General features: G+C 43.9%; 2 pseudogenes across 2 annotated transcripts; both read left to right on the plus strand.

The window, feature by feature from the left end:
* Positions 1 to 5046: 5046 nt before the first annotated feature.
* On the plus strand, positions 5047 to 5963 carry LOC309652269 (protein SET pseudogene; annotated as a pseudogene). The gene has a single exon. The product of its transcript is annotated as a protein SET pseudogene (transcript).
* A 6711-nt stretch (positions 5964 to 12674) lies between these two features.
* LOC309652423 (protein SET pseudogene) lies at positions 12675 to 13618 on the plus strand (annotated as a pseudogene). Its single transcript has one exon. The product of its transcript is annotated as a protein SET pseudogene (transcript).
* Positions 13619 to 13918: the final 300 nt, after the last annotated feature.

The following is a 13918-nucleotide window of genomic DNA, read 5'->3' on the forward strand; positions in this document are numbered from 1 at the left end:
GTGAATTCAGAAACGTAGCAGGATACAAGATTAACATACAGAAATCGGTTGCATTTCTTTACACCAACAATGAAATATCAGAAAGGGAATGTAAAATAAACGATACTTTCCAAAATCACACCCTCAGGACTTCCCTGGTGGTCCAGTGGCTAAGACTCCACAATCCCAATGCAGGGGGCCCGGGTTCCATCCCTGGTCAGGGAACTAGGTCTCACATGCCACAAGTAAGAGTGCGAATGCCGCAAATAAAGATCCCGCATGCCGCAACTAATGATCCCACATGCCGCAACTAAAGATCCTGCACGCAGCAATGAAGATCCCGCACGTGGCAGCCAAGACCCGGCGCAGCCAAATAAAGAAATATTGAAAAAAAATGCACCTCCAAAAATAAAATACTTAGGAATAAATCTGACCAAGGAGGTGCAAGACTTGTATGCTGAGAGCTGTACAACGGTAAAGGAAACTGAAGATGATTCAAAGAAATGGAAAGATAGCCCATGCTCTTGGATTGGAAGAATTTATATTGTTAAAATGACTACACTACCCAAAGCAATCTACAGATGTAATGCAATCCCTATCAAATGACCCATGACATTTTTCACAGAACTAGAACAAATAATCCTAAAATTTATATGGAACCATAAAACACCCAGAATTGCCAAAGCAATCCTGAAGAAAAAGAACAAAGCAACAGGCATAGGTCTCCCAGACTTAAGACAATACTACAAAGCTATAGTAATCAAAACAGCATGGTATTGGCACAAAAACAGACATATGGATCAATGGAGCAGAACAGAGAGCGCAGAAATTAACCCACACACCTATAGTCAATTAGTTTTTGACAAAAAAGGCAAGAATATACAAAGGGAAAAAGTCTCTTCAGCAAGTGGTGCTGGGAAAGTTGGACAGTTGCATGTAAATCAATGAATTGAAAACACACCCTCTCACCATACACAAAAATAAACTCAAAATGGCTTCAAGACTTAAACAGAAGACGTGACACCATAAAATTCCTAGAAGAGAACACAGGCAAAACATTCTCTGACATAAATTGTACCAATGTTTTCTTAGCTCAGTCTCCCAAGGCAATAGGAATAAAAGCAAAAATAAACAAATGGGACCTAATCAAAGATACAAGCTTTTGCACAGCAAAGGAAACCATTAACAAAACGAAAAGACGACCTACAAAACGGGAGAAAATATTTGCAAACAACGCAACCGAGAAGGGCTTGATTTCCAAAATATATGAACAGCTCATACAACTCAACAACAAAAAAATAAATGAACCAATCAAAACAGGGGCAGAAGACCTAAAAAGACATTTCTTCAAAGAAGAAATACAAATAGCTAATAGGCACATGAAAAGATGCTCAAAATCACTAATTATTAGAGAAATGAACATCAAAACTACAATAAGGTACCATCTCACACTGGTCAGAATGGCCATCATGAAAAACTCTCCAAATAACAAATGCTGGAGAGGATGTGGAGAAAAGGGAACCCTCTTACACTGTTGGTGGGAATGTAAATTGGTACAGCCACTTTGGAGAACAGTATGGAGGTTCCTTAAAAAATTCAAAATTGAATTACCATATGATCCAGCAATCCCACTCCTGGGCATATACCCAGACAAAACTCTAATCCAAAGAGATACATGCACCCCTATATTCACAGCAGCACTATTCACAATAGCCAAGACAGGGAAACAACCTAAGTGTCCACTGACAGATGAATGGATAAAGAAGATGTGGTACATGTATACAATGCACTAGTACTCAGCCATAAAAAAGAACAAAATAATGCCATTTGCAGCAACATGGATGCAACTAGAGATTATCATACTAAGTGAAATAAGTCAGAAAGAGAAAGACAAATACCATATGATATCACTTCTATGTGGAATCTAAAATATGACACAAATGAACATACCTATGAAACAGAAACAGACTCATGGACATAGAGAACAGACTTGTGGCTGCCAAGGGGGAGGAGGTTGGGGGAGGGATGGAATGGGAGGTTGGGGTTAACAGATGTAAACTATTAAACATGGAATGGATAAACAAGGCCCTACTGTATAGCACAGGGAACTATATCCAGTATACTATGATAAACCATAACGGAAAAGAATATAAACGGAAAAGAATATAAAAAAAGAATGTATATATATGTATAACTCAATCACTTTGCTAGTTTCTAGTAGTCAGATAGATGTTTTTTCTGTGAATAGAGGGTGCTGAGTCCAGTTCCTTGAACAATGAGTATGTCTTGGCGATTACATTATTGGCGTATGGAACGGTATCTGTGCCAATTTCAACCTCCTGGTTTATGCATCACCGCACCACGCTTTTCCCCTTAAGCAGCCATAAGTGTGTTTTGTAAATGTGTGATGGTGTTCTGTTTGTAATTCAGTTCATGGTTGGCGATTTTTAGATTCCCTTTATAAGTGATATCTTATGATAAGTTTCTCTTGCTGTCTAACTTATTTCACTCTCAATGACCATACATAAGTCCCCCTGAGTTGCTGCGACTGGCCTCATTTCATTGATTTCAGGGCTGAGTAATATTCCGTTGTCCTTAAGTACCAAATTTTCTTTCACCATTTTTTCCTTCCAAGGACTATTAAGCTGTACCCAAGTCGAGGCTGTTGTCAACATAGCAGCAGTAAACGGGGTGCCTGCGTTCTGTGGATTTTCGGTTTTTCCAACATATAGGCCCATGAGTGGAAGCGCCCTATGCTTTGTAGCTCTGTTTTTTAGATGTTTTAGGAAACACAGCACACTTCTCCAGAGTGGCCGTTGGCAATTTACATTCCCCCCTTCAGCGTAACAAGGCTCCCTTTTCTCCTCTCCTTGTCCTGCATATCTGGTTTTTACCCTTTGTGAGGATGGTCCTTTTTTCTGATTCGAAGTGATACCTCTTTGTAGTGTTGATTTGCATTGCCCGCTTCTTTGGTTGGCCAAAATGGGCGTATGCGTTTTTCCTGAATATATTCTGGAAGTTAAATTTGAGAGACAGCTTTTTTGTTTTAATTGATTAATTAATTTATTTATTTTTGGCCGTGTTGGGTCTTCGTTTCTGTGCGAAGGCTTTCTCTAGTTGTGGCAAGCGGGGGCCAGTCTTCATCGCGGTGTGCGGGCCTCTCACTATCGCAGCCTCTCTTGTTGCGTAGCACAGGCTCCAGAGGCGCAGGCTCAGTAGTTGTGGCTCACGGGCCTAGTTGCTCCGCGGCATGTGGGATCTTCCCAGACCAGGGCTCGAACCCGTGTCCCCTGCATTAGCAGGCAGATTCTCAACCACTGCACCACCAGGGAAGCCCCTTGAATAGTTTTGTATTTAAAATTTGTCTGTGGGGACTTCCCTGGTGACGCAGTGGTTAAGAGTCCGCCTGCCCATGCAGGGGACACGGGCTCGAGCCCTGGTCCAGGAAGCTCCCACATGCCGCAGAGCAACCAAGCCTGCGCGGCACAACTACTGAAGCCTGCGCGCCTAGAGCCCGTGCTCGCCCGCAAGAGAAGCCACCGCAATGAGAAGCCCGTGCACCGCAACGAAGAGTAGCCCCGCTCGACGCAACTAGAGAAAGCCCACATGCAGCAACGAAGACCCAACGCAGCCAAACATAAATTAGAAACTAAAATAAAATTTGCCTCTGAATAACTTTGAGTGAATTTGGTATCAGTTGTAAAGTTTGCATCTACATTCACTTCATTCCAAATGGTTTCCAATTAATTGTTCCTTAACTACTTTTAGAAAACTTTTGGGATAGAGACTCCATTTTAGTTTGAATGTCCAGTTTAATGGATTCAGCAGTCCTGTCAGTAGGGCACGCTGCCTCCAGTGACCTGTGAGGGAGGCGCGGCCTGCACTTCCTGCACTGACCACAGGGTGGCGCCGAGTTCGCCTCTCTGACCCACAGCGCATGCTCGTTCCCTGCGAACTCGATTGTGAGGGCAGCTGAGAGGAGTTGAGCCTCCTCAGGCGCGGGGGCGGGGGCGGGGGCCTTCAGGTAGGACGCCCGGCTCAGCGTCTCTGCTGAGAGGAGCTCGGTCTCCGTCTCCTTAGGACTCGCTGGGGTTTCGGCTTCAGGACAAAGTGGGGCTGCGTCCACGCTGACTAGGGAACTAGGTTTCCTGAGGACCCAGGTGATGCCTGAGGAAAAGGTGAAGAGACGGTGAGGAAAAGTGGGGAGAAGCTTCCTGTGGGCGACTGACCGTTGAGGGGGTCCGTCTTCGTGTGAGCGAGGGAGGGCTTGGCATGGAAAGCTGGGTTTTTGGTCAGGTTTGTGTGCAGGGTAGCCAGCATGAGTTATGGGGCGTCCAGTTTTCCCAGCACCATTTATCGTGGGGAGTGTCGTGCTCCTTGGTGTGTCCTTGGTCCCTGTGTCATAAATTCACCGACCCCGTCCGTGTGGGTTGAATTCTGGTCTCTCTGTCCTGTTCCTCTGGTCCCTGTGCCCGTTTTGAGCCAGTTCCACACTGTTTTGGTGACTGTAGCTCCTCAGCAGAGTGTGACGTCAGGGAGGGAGATGCCTCCAGCCCGTTCTCTTTTTTCAGGGTTTCTTTGGCTATTTGGGGTCCTTTGTGGTTCCCCACAGATATTAGGAGGATTTGCTCTATTTGGGGGGAAAATACCATGGAATTTTGGGAGGGATTGCATTCACTGAATCAAAAAGAAACAGATAATTTGAACAGACCAATCACTAGAGATGAACTAGAATCTGTAGTTTAAAAACTCTCCCACAGGGCTTCCCTGGTGGTGCAGTGGTTGAGGATCCACCTGCCAATGCAGGGGACATGGGTTCCATCCCTGATCCGGGAAGATCCCACATGCTGCGGAGCAACTAAGACTGTGTGCCACAACTACTGAGCCTGCGCTCTAGAGCCCAAGAGCCACAACTACTGAGCCCATGTGCCACAACTACTGAAGCCTGTGTGTCTAGGACCCGAGCTCCGCAATGAAGAGTAGCCCCTGCTCACCACAACTAGAGAAAGCCTGTGCACAGCAACAAAGGCCCAGTGCAGAGTTCTCAGAGCTGCCGGTATGAGCTTCTTCCCTTGGGTGGATTCTTGGCTTTTCTCCCAGCATGGCCCCCAAACACCAGTTTTCACTTCCACCCCAAGCAACGAAACCGAAGAAACTGAGACGGACTCCTGCCTCCAGGCCAGAGGAAACGTCTGCTTCTCCGAACTTGCCGAAGGAAGAAGAAGAACAGCAAGAAGCAGTTGAACATATTGATGAAGTACAAAATGAAATAGACAGACTTAACGAACAAGCCAGTGAGGAGATTTTGAAAGTAGAACAGAAATATAACAAACTCCGCCAACCATTTTTTCAGAAGAGGTCGGAATTGATCGCCAAAATCCCAAATTTTGGGGTAACAACATTTGTTCACCATCCACAAGTGTCTGCACTGCTTGGGGAGGAGGATGAAGAGGTGCTGCATTATTTGACAAGAGTCGAAGTGACAGAATTTGAAGATAGTAAATCAGGTTACAGAATAGATTTTTATTTTGATGAAAACCCTTACTTCGAAACTAAAGTTCTCTCCAAAGAATTTCATCTGAATGAGAGTGGTGATCCGTCTTCAAAGTCCACTGAAATCAAATGGAAATCCGGAAAGGATCTGACAAAACGTGCAAGTCAAACGCAGAATAAAGCCAGCAGGAAGAGACAGCATGAGGAACCAGAAAGCTTCTTCACCTGGTTTACTGATCATTCTGATGCAGGTGCAGATGAGTTAGGAGAGGTCATCAAAGATGATATTTGGCCAAATCCATTACAGTACCACTTGGTTCCGGACATGGATGATGAGGAAGGGGAAGGAGAAGAAGATGATGATGATGATGAAGAGGAAGAAGGACTGGAAGATATTGATGAAGAAGGGGATAAGGATGAAGGAAGATGAAGGAGAAGATGACTAATGGAACACTGATGGATTCCAACCTTCCTTTTTTAATTTTCTCCAGTCCCTGGGAGCAAGTTGCAGTCTTTTTTTTTTTTTTCCTCCTTCTCCTCTTGTGCTCAGTTGCCCTGTGTTTGAGGTCTCTTTTCTCCTTTATACCATGGCTCACAACTTATTTTGGGGGGAAATACCTTGAGCAGAATTCAGTGGGAAAAGAATCTCTACCCCTTTCTGTTCCAGATTCATTTTTATCCCTTCCTGTCTCAACAAAAACTTTACGGAATCAACACCACCATGCTCTGTGGGAAAAAAGAAAAACCTTCTGCTCCCTTAGCTCTGCTGGAAGCTGGAGGGTGCTAGGCCCCTGTGTAGTAGTGCATAGAATTCTAGCTTTTTTCCTCCTTTCTCTGTATATTGGGCTCAGAGATTACACTGTGTCTCTATGTGAATATGGACAGTTAGCATTTACCAACATCTGTCTACTTTCTCTTGTTTAAAAAAAGAAAAGAAAAACTTAAAAAAATGGGGTTATAGAAGGTCAGCAAAGGGTGGGTTTGAGATGTTTGGGTGGGTTAAGTGGGCATTTTGACAACATGGCTTCTCCTTTGGCATGTTTAATTGTGATGTTTAACGGACATCCTTGCAGTTTAAGATGACACTTTTAAAATAAAATTCTCTCCTAATGATGACTTGAGCCCTGCCACTCGATGGGAGAATCAGCAGAACCTGTAGGATCTTATTTGCAATTGACATTCTCTATTGTAATTTTGTTCCTGTTTAGTGTTATATTTTTCTTTCTGTTTCACTGGAAAGGAAAGATGATGCTCAGTTTGAAACGTTAAAAGTGTACAAGTTGCTTTGTTACAATAAAACTAAATGTGTACACACACACACAAAAAAAAACAAAGACCCGGCGCAGCCAAAAATAAAGTAAATAAAATAAATAAATTTATTTTTAAAAAAACTCCCCCACAAACAAAAGTCCAGGACCAGATGGCTTCATAGGCAAATTCTACCAAACATACGAAGAAGAACTTATACTGATCCTTCTCAAACTCTTCCAAAAAACTGAAGAGAAGGGAACACTCCCAAAGACATTCTATGAAGCCACCATCACCCTGATACCAAAACCAGACAAAGACACCACCAAAAAAGAAAATTAAAGGCCAATATCTTTGATGAGTATAGATGCAAAAATTCTCAACCAAATATAGCAAACTGGATCCAACAACACATAAAAAAGATCATACACCACAAGCAAGTGGGATTCATCCCAGGTTCATAAGGATGGTTCAACATATGCAAATCAATCAATGTGATACACCACATAAACAAAAGTCAAGAACCACTTGATCATCTCAATAGATGCAGAAAAAACACTTGACAAAATTCAACATCCATTCATGATAAACACTCTTACCAAAGTGGGTATAGAGGGAATACATCTCAACATAATAAAAGCTATTTATGACAAACCCAGAGCCAATATAATACTCAATGGTGAAAAGTTGAAAGCCCTCCCGCTAAACTCTGGAATAAGACAAGGATACCCACTTCCACCTCTTCTATTCAACATAGTATTGGAAGTCCTAGCCACAGCAATCAGACAAGAAAAAGAAATAAAAGGTATCCAAATTGGAAGAGATAATATCATCATTATATGCAGATGACATGACTCTATATGTAGAAAACCCTAAAGACTCCACACAAAAACTACGAGAACTGATCAGTGAATTCAGAAACGTAGCAGGATACAAGATTAACATACAGAAATCGGTTGCATTTCTTTACACCAACAATGAAATATCAGAAAGGGAATGTAAAATAAACGATACTTTCCAAAATCACACCCTCAGGACTTCCCTGGTGGTCCAGTGGCTAAGACTCCACAATCCCAATGCAGGGGGCCCGGGTTCCATCCCTGGTCAGGGAACTAGGTCTCACATGCCACAAGTAAGAGTGCGAATGCCGCAAATAAAGATCCCGCATGCCGCAACTAATGATCCCACATGCCGCAACTAAAGATCCTGCACGCAGCAATGAAGATCCCGCACGTGGCAGCCAAGACCCGGCGCAGCCAAATAAAGAAATATTGAAAAAAAATGCACCTCCAAAAATAAAATACTTAGGAATAAATCTGACCAAGGAGGTGCAAGACTTGTATGCTGAGAGCTGTACAACGGTAAAGGAAACTGAAGATGATTCAAAGAAATGGAAAGATAGCCCATGCTCTTGGATTGGAAGAATTTATATTGTTAAAATGACTACACTACCCAAAGCAATCTACAGATGTAATGCAATCCCTATCAAATGACCCATGACATTTTTCACAGAACTAGAACAAATAATCCTAAAATTTATATGGAACCATAAAACACCCAGAATTGCCAAAGCAATCCTGAAGAAAAAGAACAAAGCAACAGGCATAGGTCTCCCAGACTTAAGACAATACTACAAAGCTATAGTAATCAAAACAGCATGGTATTGGCACAAAAACAGACATATGGATCAATGGAGCAGAACAGAGAGCGCAGAAATTAACCCACACACCTATAGTCAATTAGTTTTTGACAAAAAAGGCAAGAATATACAAAGGGAAAAAGTCTCTTCAGCAAGTGGTGCTGGGAAAGTTGGACAGTTGCATGTAAATCAATGAATTGAAAACACACCCTCTCACCATACACAAAAATAAACTCAAAATGGCTTCAAGACTTAAACAGAAGACGTGACACCATAAAATTCCTAGAAGAGAACACAGGCAAAACATTCTCTGACATAAATTGTACCAATGTTTTCTTAGCTCAGTCTCCCAAGGCAATAGGAATAAAAGCAAAAATAAACAAATGGGACCTAATCAAAGATACAAGCTTTTGCACAGCAAAGGAAACCATTAACAAAACGAAAAGACGACCTACAAAACGGGAGAAAATATTTGCAAACAACGCAACCGAGAAGGGCTTGATTTCCAAAATATATGAACAGCTCATACAACTCAACAACAAAAAAATAAATGAACCAATCAAAACAGGGGCAGAAGACCTAAAAAGACATTTCTTCAAAGAAGAAATACAAATAGCTAATAGGCACATGAAAAGATGCTCAAAATCACTAATTATTAGAGAAATGAACATCAAAACTACAATAAGGTACCATCTCACACTGGTCAGAATGGCCATCATGAAAAACTCTCCAAATAACAAATGCTGGAGAGGATGTGGAGAAAAGGGAACCCTCTTACACTGTTGGTGGGAATGTAAATTGGTACAGCCACTTTGGAGAACAGTATGGAGGTTCCTTAAAAAATTCAAAATTGAATTACCATATGATCCAGCAATCCCACTCCTGGGCATATACCCAGACAAAACTCTAATCCAAAGAGATACATGCACCCCTATATTCACAGCAGCACTATTCACAATAGCCAAGACAGGGAAACAACCTAAGTGTCCACTGACAGATGAATGGATAAAGAAGATGTGGTACATGTATACAATGCACTAGTACTCAGCCATAAAAAAGAACAAAATAATGCCATTTGCAGCAACATGGATGCAACTAGAGATTATCATACTAAGTGAAATAAGTCAGAAAGAGAAAGACAAATACCATATGATATCACTTCTATGTGGAATCTAAAATATGACACAAATGAACATACCTATGAAACAGAAACAGACTCATGGACATAGAGAACAGACTTGTGGCTGCCAAGGGGGAGGAGGTTGGGGGAGGGATGGAATGGGAGGTTGGGGTTAACAGATGTAAACTATTAAACATGGAATGGATAAACAAGGCCCTACTGTATAGCACAGGGAACTATATCCAGTATACTATGATAAACCATAACGGAAAAGAATATAAACGGAAAAGAATATAAAAAAAGAATGTATATATATGTATAACTCAATCACTTTGCTAGTTTCTAGTAGTCAGATAGATGTTTTTTCTGTGAATAGAGGGTGCTGAGTCCAGTTCCTTGAACAATGAGTATGTCTTGGCGATTACATTATTGGCGTATGGAACGGTATCTGTGCCAATTTCAACCTCCTGGTTTATGCATCACCGCACCACGCTTTTCCCCTTAAGCAGCCATAAGTGTGTTTTGTAAATGTGTGATGGTGTTCTGTTTGTAATTCAGTTCATGGTTGGCGATTTTTAGATTCCCTTTATAAGTGATATCTTATGATAAGTTTCTCTTGCTGTCTAACTTATTTCACTCTCAATGACCATACATAAGTCCCCCTGAGTTGCTGCGACTGGCCTCATTTCATTGATTTCAGGGCTGAGTAATATTCCGTTGTCCTTAAGTACCAAATTTTCTTTCACCATTTTTTCCTTCCAAGGACTATTAAGCTGTACCCAAGTCGAGGCTGTTGTCAACATAGCAGCAGTAAACGGGGTGCCTGCGTTCTGTGGATTTTCGGTTTTTCCAACATATAGGCCCATGAGTGGAAGCGCCCTATGCTTTGTAGCTCTGTTTTTTAGATGTTTTAGGAAACACAGCACACTTCTCCAGAGTGGCCGTTGGCAATTTACATTCCCCCCTTCAGCGTAACAAGGCTCCCTTTTCTCCTCTCCTTGTCCTGCATATCTGGTTTTTACCCTTTGTGAGGATGGTCCTTTTTTCTGATTCGAAGTGATACCTCTTTGTAGTGTTGATTTGCATTGCCCGCTTCTTTGGTTGGCCAAAATGGGCGTATGCGTTTTTCCTGAATATATTCTGGAAGTTAAATTTGAGAGACAGCTTTTTTGTTTTAATTGATTAATTAATTAATTTATTTTTGGCCGTGTTGGGTCTTCGTTTCTGTGCGAAGGCTTTCTCTAGTTGTGGCAAGCGGGGGCCAGTCTTCATCGCGGTGTGCGGGCCTCTCACTATCGCAGCCTCTCTTGTTGCGTAGCACAGGCTCCAGAGGCGCAGGCTCAGTAGTTGTGGCTCACGGGCCTAGTTGCTCCGCGGCATGTGGGATCTTCCCAGACCAGGGCTCGAACCCGTGTCCCCTGCATTAGCAGGCAGATTCTCAACCACTGCACCACCAGGGAAGCCCCTTGAATAGTTTTGTATTTAAAATTTGTCTGTGGGGACTTCCCTGGTGACGCAGTGGTTAAGAGTCCGCCTGCCCATGCAGGGGACACGGGCTCGAGCCCTGGTCCGGGAAGCTCCCACATGCCGCAGAGCAACCAAGCCTGCGCGGCACAACTACTGAAGCCTGCGCGCCTAGAGCCCGTGCTCGCCCGCAAGAGAAGCCACCGCAATGAGAAGCCCGTGCACCGCAACGAAGAGTAGCCCCGCTCGACGCAACTAGAGAAAGCCCACATGCAGCAACGAAGACCCAACGCAGCCAAACATAAATTAGAAACTAAAATAAAATTTGCCTCTGAATAACTTTGAGTGAATTTGGTATCAGTTGTAAAGTTTGCATCTACATTCACTTCATTCCAAATGGTTTCCAATTAATTGTTCCTTAACTACTTTTAGAAAACTTTTGGGATAGAGACTCCATTTTAGTTTGAATGTCCAGTTTAATGGATTCAGCAGTCCTGTCAGTAGGGCACGCTGCCTCCAGTGACCTGTGAGGGAGGCGCGGCCTGCACTTCCTGCACTGACCACAGGGTGGCGCCGAGTTCGCCTCTCTGACCCACAGCGCATGCTCGTTCCCTGCGAACTCGATTGTGAGGGCAGCTGAGAGGAGTTGAGCCTCCTCAGGCGCGGGGGCGGGGGCGGGGGCCTTCAGGTAGGACGCCCGGCTCAGCGTCTCTGCTGAGAGGAGCTCGGTCTCCGTCTCCTTAGGACTCGCTGGGGTTTCGGCTTCAGGACAAAGTGGGGCTGCGTCCACGCTGACTAGGGAACTAGGTTTCCTGAGGACCCAGGTGATGCCTGAGGAAAAGGTGAAGAGACGGTGAGGAAAAGTGGGGAGAAGCTTCCTGTGGGCGACTGACCGTTGAGGGGGTCCGTCTTCGTGTGAGCGAGGGAGGGCTTGGCATGGAAAGCTGGGTTTTTGGTCAGGTTTGTGTGCAGGGTAGCCAGCATGAGTTATGGGGCGTCCAGTTTTCCCAGCACCATTTATCGTGGGGAGTGTCGTGCTCCTTGGTGTGTCCTTGGTCCCTGTGTCATAAATTCACCGACCCCGTCCGTGTGGGTTGAATTCTGGTCTCTCTGTCCTGTTCCTCTGGTCCCTGTGCCCGTTTTGAGCCAGTTCCACACTGTTTTGGTGACTGTAGCTTCTCAGCAGAGTGTGACGTCAGGGAGGGAGATGCCTCCAGCCCGTTCTCTTTTTTCAGGGTTTCTTTGGCTATTTGGGGTCCTTTGTGGTTCCCCACAGATATTAGGAGGATTTGCTCTATTTGGGGGGAAAATACCATGGAATTTTGGGAGGGATTGCATTCACTGAATCAAAAAGAAACAGATAATTTGAACAGACCAATCACTAGAGATGAACTAGAATCTGTAGTTTAAAAACTCTCCCACAGGGCTTCCCTGGTGGTGCAGTGGTTGAGGATCCACCTGCCAATGCAGGGGACATGGGTTCCATCCCTGATCCGGGAAGATCCCACATGCTGCGGAGCAACTAAGACTGTGTGCCACAACTACTGAGCCTGCGCTCTAGAGCCCAAGAGCCACAACTACTGAGCCCATGTGCCACAACTACTGAAGCCTGTGTGTCTAGGACCCGAGCTCCGCAATGAAGAGTAGCCCCTGCTCACCACAACTAGAGAAAGCCTGTGCACAGCAACAAAGGCCCAGTGCAGAGTTCTCAGAGCTCCCGGTACGAGCTTCTTCCCTTGGGTGGATTCTTGGCTTTTCTCCCAGCATGGCCCCCAAACACCAGTTTTCACTTCCACCCCAAGCAACGAAACCGAAGAAACTGAGACGGACTCCTGCCTCCAGGCCAGAGGAAACGTCTGCTTCTCCGAACTTGCCGAAGGAAGAAGAAGAACAGCAAGAAGCAGTTGAACATATTGATGAAGTACAAAATGAAATAGACAGACTTAACGAACAAGCCAGTGAGGAGATTTTGAAAGTAGAACAGAAATATAACAAACTCCGCCAACCATTTTTTCAGAAGAGGTCGGAATTGATCGCCAAAATCCCAAATTTTGGGGTAACAACATTTGTTCACCATCCACAAGTGTCTGCACTGCTTGGGGAGGAGGATGAAGAGGTGCTGCATTATTTGACAAGAGTCGAAGTGACAGAATTTGAAGATAGTAAATCAGGTTACAGAATAGATTTTTATTTTGATGAAAACCCTTACTTCGAAACTAAAGTTCTCTCCAAAGAATTTCATCTGAATGAGAGTGGTGATCCGTCTTCAAAGTCCACTGAAATCAAATGGAAATCCGGAAAGGATCTGACAAAACGTGCAAGTCAAACGCAGAATAAAGCCAGCAGGAAGAGACAGCATGAGGAACCAGAAAGCTTCTTCACCTGGTTTACTGATCATTCTGATGCAGGTGCAGATGAGTTAGGAGAGGTCATCAAAGATGATATTTGGCCAAATCCATTACAGTACCACTTGGTTCCGGACATGGATGATGAGGAAGGGGAAGGAGAAGAAGATGATGATGATGATGAAGAGGAAGAAGGACTGGAAGATATTGATGAAGAAGGGGATAAGGATGAAGGAAGATGAAGGAGAAGATGACTAATGGAACACTGATGGATTCCAACCTTCCTTTTTTAATTTTCTCCAGTCCCTGGGAGCAAGTTGCAGTCTTTTTTTTTTTTTTTCCTCCTTCTCCTCTTGTGCTCAGTTGCCCTGTGTTTGAGGTCTCTTTTCTCCTTTATACCATGGCTCACAACTTATTTTGGGGGGAAATACCTTGAGCAGAATTCAGTGGGAAAAGAATCTCTACCCCTTTCTGTTCCAGATTCATTTTTATCCCTTCCTGTCTCAACAAAAACTTTACGGAATCAACACCACCATGCTCTGTGGGAAAAAAGAAAAACCTTCTGCTCCCTTAGCTCTGCTGGAAGCTGGAGGGTGCTAGGCCCCTGTGTAGTAGTGCATAGAATTCTAG

The sequence above is a fragment of the Balaenoptera physalus genome (genome assembly GCF_965194825.1).
Source record: "Balaenoptera physalus genome assembly, chromosome: X".
Lineage (NCBI taxonomy): Eukaryota > Metazoa > Chordata > Mammalia > Artiodactyla > Balaenopteridae > Balaenoptera > Balaenoptera physalus.